Raw genomic sequence first — 11909 nt, forward strand, 5'->3', positions numbered from 1 at the left:
ATGGAAATGTCACTGCTGCTCTATTTCACTATATATGTCCATTAATATGTTATTAACATATCATATGTGTAGTAAACATTTTAAATTTCCTCATTACACACAAATACAAGTGTTTCTGCATCTCACCGGTAGAAACGGCCAGCTACATTTCCTGGTTGTAAGCAAACCACAATGTCCAGAATTCCTTGCGATTTGGAGATGTATACAGTTGACGTAAGAAAAATCAAAATGTCTGTGTTTGCAGCCAGCACTTTCAGACAGAGGATTTCGAAACGGAACTGAATCAACTGATGGGGTTGCAATGTCGTTGAGCTTTGAAAAGTGATGATATTCCATTGAAATTCCCCTTCACCTCAAAGAGGAAGGCATCCGATCCGCGCAGCAGAAAATAAGTTAAGCTGAGGTAACGTAGCTAACTTTACCTAGCTAACTAACTAGATAACTAGTGAACTACATTTGTTTATCTAAACCAAAATCTAGTTAGCTAGCGTTCATAATATGCTGGCTAGACATTTCAAAGCATAACAATGTAATTAGCCAGCTGCTATCTGGCCATGTGATTTTTAACTTTGCAAGCTAACATTAGCTTCGTTAGGTTATGTTAGCTAACCATTAGCTAGCTAGCTAACTAACTATCGCAGAGGCTAACGTGGCTATGTGTTCTTTAGAGTATGATCCCATCAACATCTGCAGCGGCATCAAGCTCAGCACCAAGAACCTAAAATCTACTAAATCTTTCCATGACTCCATGATGAGCAAATAAATAAACTGGAGCTAGGAACAAACATGGTCCGTGTCTTGTTGTCATAGTTGGTGTGTTTACAAGTAGGCTACAACTTCTACTGTAGCTTTCTCTGTATTATGGAGGCTTAGTTGATTGTTCATGCAAGGCTTGAAGTCTAAATTGGAAAAAATAGGTATTAGTAAGGAGGGGATGGTGTGGGTGACTGACTTGTGTCTGTTGGAGGTGGGTATTGTGTGAAGGTTAGTATGCATGATCTATTGACATGAATGGGGTGGGTGGATATAGTATCTTGTTTGAGTGTGTATTGATGGGGACAAAGTAGTAAAATGTTGCTTAATCACTGACTTCTGTGTGTCCTACACACTAATCCTGCTGCTGCTGATGATGATGGCTTTGACACCGGCTTTAGTAGTACAGCGCCTGTAGACCCATTGGATGAAAGCTTTCAGCCTGGAATAAGCTCAAGCTCAACATCATCTGACTTTGAAACAAGCCAGGGCAGCCAAAGGTATTTATGAAAGCACAATACCCTCTTTAGAAAACAAAATCACCAATACACTAGGCTGTACACTAAACTTTTCTCATCTTTGCTAACAGCCCATCTCAATGCCCCATTATTGACTCTGAGTGTAACGAAACACATACCAATCTATTGTACCCTTTTTTTGTTTACAGATGAACACAGATCATTGTATGGTTACACATCCTCATAATCAGTCTTCATGTTTTACACATCCTCATGATCAGTCTTAATGCCTTTCCAGGAGACTTGCAGTACAAACAAATCTTCTGCAAGAGGTCGAAGCAGTGGGGGGTGAAAAAGTGTACGAGAGGCCACATGGCTGTGAAGTGCAGAAAAGAGCAGACGGTTGTCTACAAGGAGCCAGAGTCACAGCTCCACTAAACATCTCTGCCAACATCACCACAGCGCCAAAGCCTGCTAAACCAGCTATCATTACCCAACACAAGAAGAGGGTCACCAGCTGAAAAACATTCAGGAACCTGCCTGGAACATTCAACCAACACAACATCCATATTTTGTAATATAATATGTAAATGCCTAGTATGCTCACAACTGCATTGTGGTATATATATTGCTAGCTTTTGTACATAAAGTTGAAGTGGGAAGTTTACATGAACTTCGGTTGGGAGTCATTAAAATTTGATTTTCAACCACAAAACAAATGTCTTGTTAATAAACTATAGTTTTGGCAAGTCGGTTAGGACATCTAATTTGTGCATGACACAAGTAATTTTTCCAACAATTGTATACAGACAGATTATTTCACTTATAATTCACTGTATCACAATTCCAGTGGGTCAGAAGTTTAAATACACTAAGTTGACTGTGCCTTTAAACAGCTTGGAAAATTCCAGAAAATCATGGCTTCAGAAGCTTCTGATAGGCTAATTGACATAATTTGAGTCAACTGGAGGTGTACCTGTGGATGTACTTCAAGGCCTACCTTCAAACTCAGTGCCTCTTTGCTTGACATCATGGGAAAATCAAAAGAAATCAGCCAAGACCTCAGAAAAAAAATTGTAGACCTCCACAAGTCTGGTTCATCCTTGGGAGCAATTTCCAAATGCCTGAAGGTACCACGTTCATCTGTACAAACAATAGTACGCAAGTATAAACACCATGGGACCACGCAGCCATCATACCGCTCAGGAAGGAGACGTGTTCTGTCTCCTAGAGATGAAAGTACTTTGGTGCAAAAAGTGCAAATCAATCCCAGAACAACAGCAAAGGACCTTGTGAAGATGCTGGAGGAAACCGGTACAAAAGTATCTATATCCACAGTAAGACAAGTCCTATATCGACACAACCTGAAAGGACGCTCAGCAAGGAAGAAGCCGCTGCTCCAAAACTGCCATAAAAATGCCAAACTACGGCTTGCAACTGCACATGGAGAAATGTCCTCTGGTCTGATGAAACAAAAATAGAACTGTTTGGCCATAATGACCATTGTTATGTTTGGAGGAAAAAGGGGGATGCTTGCAAGCCGAAGACCACCATCCCATCCGTGAAGCACGGGGGTGGCAGCATCATGTTGTGGGGGTGCTTTGCTGCAGGAGGGAATGGTGCACTTCACAAAATAGATGGCATTATGACGAAGGAAAATTATGTGGGTATATTGAAGCAACATCTCAAGACATCAGTCAGAAAGTTAAAGCTTGGTCGCAAATGGGTCTTCCAAATGGACAATGACCCCAAGCATACTTCCAAAGTTGTGGCAAAATGGCTTAAGGACAACAAAGTCAAGGTATTGGAGTGGCCATCACAAAGTCCTGACCTCAATCCTATATAAAATTTATGGGCAGAACTGAAAAAGTGTGGAGGCCTACAAACCTGACTCAGTTACACCAGCTCTGTCAGGAGGAATGGGCCAAAATTCACCCAACTTATTGTGGGAAGCTTGTGGAAGGCTACATGAAATACTTGACCCAAGTTAAACAATTTAAAGGCAATGCTACCAAATACTAATTGAGTGTATGTAAACTTCTGACCCACTGGGAATGTGATGAAAGAAATAAAAGCTGAAATAAATCACTCTCTACTATTATTCTATTATTCTTTCACATTCTTAAACTAAAATGGTGATCCTAACTGACCTAAGACAGGGAATTTTTTACAAGGATTAAATGTCAGGAATTGTGAAAAACTGAGTTGAAATGTATTTGGCTAAGGTGTATGTAAACTTCTGACTTTAACTGTATGGACAGTGCCTTCGGAAAGTATTCAGACACCTTGACTTTTTCCACATTTTGTTTCGTTGCAGCCTTATTCTAAAATGGATTTAAAGAAAACATTATCCTCAGCAATCTACACACAATACCCCATAATGACAAAGTGAAAACAGGTTTTTAGAGATTTTAGAAAATGTATTAAAAATAAAAAGACCCCTTAATTACGTAAGTATTCAGACTCTTTGCTACGAGACTGTTTCCATTGATCATCCTTGAGATGTTTCTACAACTTGATTGGAGTCCACCTGTGGTAAATTCAATTGATTGGACATGATTTGGAAAGGCACACACCTGTCTATATAAGGTCCCACAGTTGACAGTGCATGTCAGAGCAAAAACTATGCCATGAGGTTGAAAGAATTGTCCGTAAAACTCAGAGAAAGGATTGTGTCGTGGCACGGATCTGGGGAAGGGTACCAAACATTTCTGCAACATTGAAGGTCCCCAAGAACACAGTGGCTTCCATCATTCTTAAATTGAAGGAGTTTGGAACCACCAAGACTTTTCCTAGAACTGAGCAATCGGGGGAGAAGGGCCTTGGTCAGGGAGGTGATCAAGAACCCGGTGGTTACTCTGACAGAGCTCCAGAGTTCCTCTGTGGAGATGGGAGAACCTTCCAGAAGGACAACCATCTCTGCAGCACTCCACCAATCAAGCCTTTATGGTAGAGTGGCTAGATGGAAGCCACTCCTCAGTAAAAGGCACATGACAGCCCGCTAGGATTTTGCCAAAAGGCACCTAAAGGACTCTCCGACCATGAGAAACAAGATTCTCTGGTCTGATGAAACCAAGATTTTCCTATTTGGCCTGAATGCCAAGCATCACGTCTGGAGGAAACCAGGCACCATCCCTACGGTGAAGCATGGTGGTGGCAGCAACATTGTCTGGGGATGTTTTTCAGCGGCAGAGACTGGAAGACTAGTCAGGATTGAAGGAAAGATGAATGGAGCAAAGTACAGAGAGATCCTTGATGAAAACCTGCTCCAGAGTGCTCAGGACCTCAGACTAAGGCGATGGTTCACCTTCCAACAGGACAACGATCCTAAGCACACAGCTAAGATAACGCAGTAGTGGCTTCGGCACAAGTCTCTGAATGTCATTGAGTGGCCCAGCCAGAGCCCGGACTTGAACCCGATCCAACATCTCTGGAGAGACTTGAAAATAGCTGTGCAGCGACGCTCCCTATCCAACCTGACAGAGCTTGAGAGGATCTGCAGAGAAGAATGGGAGAAACTCCCCAAATACATGTGTGCCGAGCTTGTAGCGTCATACCCAAGAATACTCGAGGCTATAAACGCTGCCAAAGGTGCTTCAAAGAAGTACCGAGTAAAAGGTCTGAATACTTGTGTGAATGTGATATTTCAGTTCTTTGTTTTTTTATAAATTTGCAAAAATGTCTAAATGTGTTTTTGCTTGGTCACTATGGGGTATTGTGTGTAGATTGAGGGGGGGGAAACAATTTAATCAATTTTAGAATAAGGCTGTAACGTAACGAAATGGGGAAAGTCAAGGGGTCTGAATACTTTCCAAGTGCATTGTATATAGTGGTGTTTTATATTTCTTGCAAATGTACTGACAAGTGACTAAACGATTACAGCTGTATCAGAAACCAATAAAGTGTCGATGACAACTTCTGGATCAATTCATTGTGAAATTCTTGAAATGTATTTGGATAAACTAGCTTCAAGCTTAATGCAAAAATAAATGATGCAGGGAGTTGGTGTATCATTTGAACTTTAATTTGATGGAAAGCAAACATGCTTCAGTAAATGAGTCTGTCAAGATAGCAAATAAGTAGACACGGCCTGTATTCAAAACAACGTTTATTTTTCGCAAGGTGAGTTTACACAGAAGGAACAGTTATGCCAATTTATGACACAGTCAAAAGTTTGGACACACCTACACATCATCCCAGGTTTTTTTTTTTTTTTTTTTTTTTTTTTTTTACTATTTTCTACATTATAGAATAATAGTGAAGAGCTCAAAACGATGAAATAACGCATATGGAATCATCTAGTAACCAAAAAGTTTTAAACAAATCCAAATATTTGAGATTCTTCAAAGTAGCCACGCTTTGCCTTGATGACAGCTTTGCACACGCTTGGCATTCTCTCACCCAGAAAATAGTAAAAATCAAGAAAACTCTGGAATTAGTAGGTTTGTCCAAACTTTTTACTGGTACTGTATGTACAGTAGAAGAAAAATATACTACTAAAGCTTATAACAAATACTACACCATTTGCGAGGGAATACTTGCACATGGTGTGTTTTTAAGTGGTGCAGTGAAGTGTTCAGAGTAACTTTGATACAAGGGGAGATTGTTATTATGAGACCTTTCACATCTCTTAAGAGTCATCATCTTTTTTGTATCAAAGTGGTATTGTCTGTGAGAGGAAGACATTATTAGACAAGCATGGGCAATCGTTGTGTACTGTCTGTATTCCTACTGTAGCAGCATGGTGTACAATACGAGAAATCTCACAGACACACTACAGCTAGCTACAACACACAGGTATAGTTACTCCAATACTAATATGAGTCATAAAGCCAAAGTCATTCTTTTACTCTATGCCATCATCATCAAAACATTTCTTCTTATTTTTTCCTAATGAGAGGCACTGAGGCTAGCTAGGCTAGTTAGCCAGCTAGCTATAGTGCTAGACTACAGTACATTTTAGGTATTGCAAACATGCCTAGCTAGCTAGCGAAACTTAGCTAGCTTGGCTTGTTGTGGTAGTAGCAAGGCCGTTATGGCTGAATCGATCACTAAATTGTACTGTACTGAACAATATTGCCTTGCGTAAAAAGATAACTGGTATTGTTAACAGTAGCTCGGTACGGACAGCAAAACAACTTACTTATTTGTCATTTGCCCTCCCGAGTCATGTTCCAGCTGGTTTGGGCTGATGCCACTACTTGCTGGTCTCGCAATTCTTTTTCTTTCTTGCTCTTCAGTGTATTCTGGATCAAATAAATAGGGCTGTATGTTCCTATGTAAAATAGCAACAAATAAATTGTCATCCAGCTCTTCTTGGAAAAAGGAATCATCAGAAGCAGCCATTGTAACTAATTATTTAGCAATCTCGGATAGACACTGCACGTTAACATAGCTCCCATGAACCTGTGAACGTACAGAGGGTGGGAACAAGGAAGTAGGGCTCCCGTTGGCTGTAATCTTTAAAAATGAGTCAACCTAGATATCCAGCAATGTACTGGCAGATAGGAACATTCTTGAGACAAGTCCAATGGCTCTATTGAACAAGGACAAACATATATACTCGCAGCTAGCGTGATCGTGCAGTCGGCAAAACACAAAATTCACAAAAACTGCTACAAAACACGAATCCATTCATTTTTAGATCAGACAGCAGGCGCAATCATTGGTTGAACAAAAATTCTAAAATACCGCAATAGTGCATAATTATGTCTGAAACACCCTCTCATCACACATAATTATGTAGGGAGACAGAAAAAACACCCCAGCGGTGACATTTCCCTTTAAGATCTCTCCCTCCCTCTACACATATCTCTCTCTCCCGCTCGTTCTTTCTAGATGATTAGCTAGAATGGTGCTCCAGATGGTTAGTAATTATCAAATTCTCCAATCACTTGGGTGTGTGTGTTAATAATTATCAAATGTGCAGATCAGTAATGACCATAAAGGAAAACAGCTGCCTCTAATCCACAGGGAGAGAGGTGGGCAACCTGAGAGAGAGTTAGTGTGTGTGTGTGTGTGTGTGTGTGTGTGTGTGTGTGTGTGTGTGTGTGTGTGTGTGTGTGTGTGTGTGTGTGTGTGTGTGTGTTCAGGACTTCATTACTACAACACCATATAGGCACTCAATCACCAGAGTAGACTGAATGTGCATCTGGATCAGAATGTCCTTTAGTCTGAGTTTAGCTTTTAGTGCCCAGACTGTATTTTTCTCCCTGTGTGTGTGTGTGTGCGTGCCTGCTTGCCTGTGTGGTCCTGTTGCAGGGGCACAGTGCTGATATTACACTTGCATTTATCAACCAAAGGTGATGCAATTAAAACCGTAATGAATTCATTAGTCTGCGCAAATCAAATATTAACAATGACTGAGCTGAAGTCAAACTCTGTAAAATGTAATTATCTGAGTCAGAGAATCACACATCTTTCTCACACAAACACACACATCTCACACAGTTATTTTGCAGCCCCTACCCCATTCTCTCTATCTTTTTTTATTTTATTTTTTATTTCACCTTTATTTAACCAGGTAGGCTAGTTGAGAACAAGTTCTCATTTGCAACTGCGACCCTGCCAAGATAAAGCATAGCAATTCGACACATACAACAACACAGAGTTACACATGGAATAAACAAAACATACAGTCAATAATACAGTAGAAAAATAAGTCTATATACAATGTGAGCAAATGAGGTGAATGAGATCTTTGCAGTAGTGTGATTGACAGCTGAAGAGGGAAGTGTTGAGAGCTCTGTTTATTCCCCACACTTGGATCAGAGGTGTGTGTGATCTTGTCTGTGTGTGTTTCAAATCAAATCAACTCAAGTCAAATTTTATTAGTCACATGTGTCGAATACAACAGGTGTACTGGGAAATGCTTACTTACGAGCCCCTAACCCACAATGCAGTAAAAAAAAAGTAACAAGTATTTAAAGAGCAGCAGTAAAATAACAATAGCGAGACTATATACAGGGGGGTACCGGTACATAGTCAATGTGCGGGGCACCGGTTAGTCAAGGTAATTGAGGTAATATGTACATGTAGGTAGAGTTATTAAAGTGATTAAAGATAATACACAGAGAGTAGCAGCGGTGTAAAGAGGCGCGGGGGGGCAATGCAAATAGACTGGGTAGCCATTTGATTAGATGTTCAGGAGTCTTACGGCTTGGGGATAAAAGCTGTTTAGAAGCCTCTTAGACTTAGACTTGGCGCTCCGGCACCGCTTGCCGTGTGGTAGCAGGGAGGACAGTCTATGACTAGGGTGGCTGGAGTCTTTGAAAATATTTTTGGCTTTCCTCTGACACCGCCTAGTATATAGGTACTGGATGGCAGGAAGCTTGGCCCCAGTGATGTACTGGGCTGTACGCACTACCCTCTGTAGCGCCTTACGGTCAGATGCTGAGCAGTTGCCATACCATGCAGTGATGCAACCGGTCAGGATGCTCTCGATGGTGCAGCTGTAGAAACTTTTGAGGATCTGGGGACTGTCACAACTGTCTTGGTGTGCTTGGACCATGTTAGTTTGTTGGTGATGTGAACACCAAGGAACTTGAAGCTTTCAACCTGCTTCATTACAGCCCCGTCGATGAGAATGGGGGCGTGCATGGTTCTCTTTTTCCTGTAGTCCACAATCATCTCCTTTGTCTTAATCACGTTCAGGGATAGGTTGTTGTCCTGGCACCACATGGCCAGGTCTCTGACCTCCTCCCTATAGGCTGTCTCATTCGTTGTCAGTGATCAGACCTACCACTGTTGGCCTACCACTGTTGTATTATGATGGTGTTAGAGTCATGCCTGGCCGTGCAGTCATGAGTGAACAGGGAGTACAGGACGGGACTGAGCACGCACCCATAAGGGGCCCCGGTGTTGAAGATCAGCGTGGCGGATGTGTTGTTACCTACCCTTACCACCTGGGGGCGGCCCGTCAGGAAGTCCAGGAACCAGTTGCAGAGGGAGGTGTTTAGTCCCAGGGTCCTTAGCTTAGTGATGAGCTTTGAGGGCACTACGGTGTTGAACGCTGAGCTGTAGTCAATGAATAATGTTCCTTTTGTCCAGGTGGGAAAGGGCAGTGTGGAGTGCAATCGAGATTGCATCATCTGTGGATCTGTTAGGGTGGTATGCAAATTGGAGTGGGTCTAGGGTTTCTGGGATAATGGTGTTGTGAGCCATGACCAGCCTTTCAAAGCACTTCATGGCTAGAGACGTGAGTGCTACGGGTCGGTAGTCATTTGGACAGGTTATCTTAGTGTTCTTGGGCACAGGCACTATGGTGGTCTGCTTAAAACATGTTGGTATTACAGACTCGGACAGGGAGTGGTTGAAAATGTCAGTGAAGACACTTGCCAGTTGGTCAGCGCATGCTCGCAGTACACGTCCTGGTAATCCGTCTGGCCCTGCGGCCTTGTGAATGTTGACCTGTTTAAAGGTCTTACTCACATCGGCTGCAGAGAGTGTGATCACACAGTCTTCCGGAACAGCTGGTGCTCTCATGCATGTTTCAGTGTTATTTGCCTCGAAGCGAGCATAGAAGTAGTTTAGCTCATCTGGTAGGCTCATGTCACTGGGCAGCTCTCGGCTGTGCTTCCCTTTGTAGTCTGTAATGGTTCGCAAGCCCTGCCACAACCGACGAGCATCAGAGCCGGTGTAGTACGATTCTTGGTCCTGTATTGACGCTTTGCCTGTTTGGTGGTTCATCGGAGGGCATAGCGGGATTTCTTATAAGCTTCCGGGTTAGAGTCCCGCTCCTTGAAAGCAGCAGCTCTATCCTTTAGCTCAGTGCGGATGTTGCCTGTAATACATGACTCTGGTTGAGGTATGTACGTACGGTCACTGTGGGGAAGACATCATCGATGCACTTATTGATGAAGCCAATGACTGATGTGGTGTACTCCTCCTCAATGCCATCAGAGGAATCCTGGAACATTTTCCAGTCTGTGCTTGCAAAACAGTCCTGTAGCTTAGCATCTGCTTCATCTGACCACTTTTTTAATGATCGAATCTCTGGTGCTTCCTGATTTAAGTTTTGCTTTTTATCAGGAATCAGGATAGAATTATGGTCAGATTTGCCAAATGGAGGGGGGGGGGTGGGCTTTGTATGCGTCTCTGTGTGTGGAGTAAAGGTGGTCCAGAGTTTTTTTTCCCTCTGGTTGCACATTTAATATGCTGATAGAAATTTGGTAAGGCCGATTTAAGTTTCCCTGCATTAAAGTCCCCGGCCACTAGGAGTGCCGCCTCTGGGTGAGCGTTTTCCTGTTTGCTTATGGCAGAATACAGCTCATTGAGTGCAGTCTTAGTGCCAGCATCAGTCTGTGGTGGTATGTAGACAGCTACGAAAAATACAGATGAAAACTCTAGGTAGATAGTGTGGTCTACAGCTTATCATGAGATACTCTACCTCAGGCGAGCAAAACCTCGAGACTTCCTTAGATATTGTGCACCAGCTGTTATTTTCAAAAATACATAGTCCACCGCCCCTTGTCTTACCAGACGCGGCTTCTATCCTGCCGATACAGCGTATAACCAGCCAGCTGTATGTTGATAGTGTCGTCTTTCAGCCATGACTCCGTGAAGCATGAGATATTACAGTTTTGAATGTCCCGTAGGCAGTTTAATCTTCCGTGTAGGTCATCGATTTTATTTTCCAATGATTGCACGTTTGCTAGCAGAATGGAAGGCAGTGGGGGTTTATTCGAACGCCTACGAATTCTCCGAAGGCAGCCCGTCATCCGCCCCCTTTTCTCCGCCTTCTCTTCATGCAAATGACGGGGATCTGGGCCTGTTCTCGGGAAAGCAGTATGTCGTTCACGTCGGGCTCATTAAAGGAAAAAAAATGATTCTGACAGTTAGTGGTGAGTAATCGCAGTTCTGATGTCCAGAAGTTATTTTCGGTCATAAGAGACGGTAGCAGCAACATTATGTAAAAAATCAGTTTAAAAAATCAGTTACAAACAACGCAAAGAAACAAACAAAAACACAATTGGATAGGAACACGTAAAACGTCAGCCTTCTTCTCGGTACCATCTTAAAACTGTTCATCCAGCTCTTCTTGGAAAAAGGAATCATCAGAAGCAGCCATTGTAACTAATTATTTAGCAATCTCGGATAGACACTGCACGTTAACATAGCTCCCATGAACCTGTGAACGTACAGAGGGTGGGAACAAGGAAGTAGGGCTCCCGTTGGCTGTAATCTTTAAAAATGAGTCAACCTAGATATCCAGCAATGTACTGGCAGATAGGAACATTCTTGAGACAAGTCCAATGGCTCTATTGAACAAGGACAAACATATATACTCGCAGCTAGCGTGATCGTGCAGTCGGCAAAACACAAAATTCACAAAAACTGCTACAAAACACGAATCCATTCATTTTTAGATCAGACAGCAGGCGCTGTCTGGTTGAACAAAAATTCTAAAATACCGCAATAGTGCATAATTATGTCTGAAACACCCTCTCATCACACATAATTATGTAGGGAGACAGAAAAAACACCCCAGCGGTGACATTTCCCTTTAAGATCTCTCCCTCCCTCTACACATATCTCTCTCTCCCGCTCGTTCTTTCTAGATGATTAGCTAGAATGGTGCTCCAGATGGTTAGTAATTATCAAATTCTCCAATCACTTGGGTGTGTGTGTTAATAATTATCAAATGTGCAGATCAGTAATGACCATAAAGGAAAACAGCTGCCTCTAATCCACAGGGAG

The 11909-nt window shown here is 42.4% G+C and overlaps 1 long non-coding RNA gene across 2 annotated transcripts; it reads left to right on the plus strand.

The window, feature by feature from the left end:
- The first annotated feature begins 208 nt into the window (after positions 1–208).
- LOC120031261 lies at positions 209–1957 on the plus strand. 2 transcript variants are annotated; one of them, XR_005473722.1, is made up of 3 exons: positions 209–403; positions 1155–1253; positions 1510–1957. It is a non-coding gene; the product is annotated as an uncharacterized LOC120031261 (long non-coding RNA). The 2 variants fall into 2 exon arrangements; XR_005473723.1 differs by having other exon boundaries at positions 1158–1253.
- Positions 1958–11909: the final 9952 nt, after the last annotated feature.

This window comes from Salvelinus namaycush, chromosome 37 (assembly GCF_016432855.1).
Source record: "Salvelinus namaycush isolate Seneca chromosome 37, SaNama_1.0, whole genome shotgun sequence".
Taxonomy (NCBI): domain Eukaryota; kingdom Metazoa; phylum Chordata; class Actinopteri; order Salmoniformes; family Salmonidae; genus Salvelinus; species Salvelinus namaycush.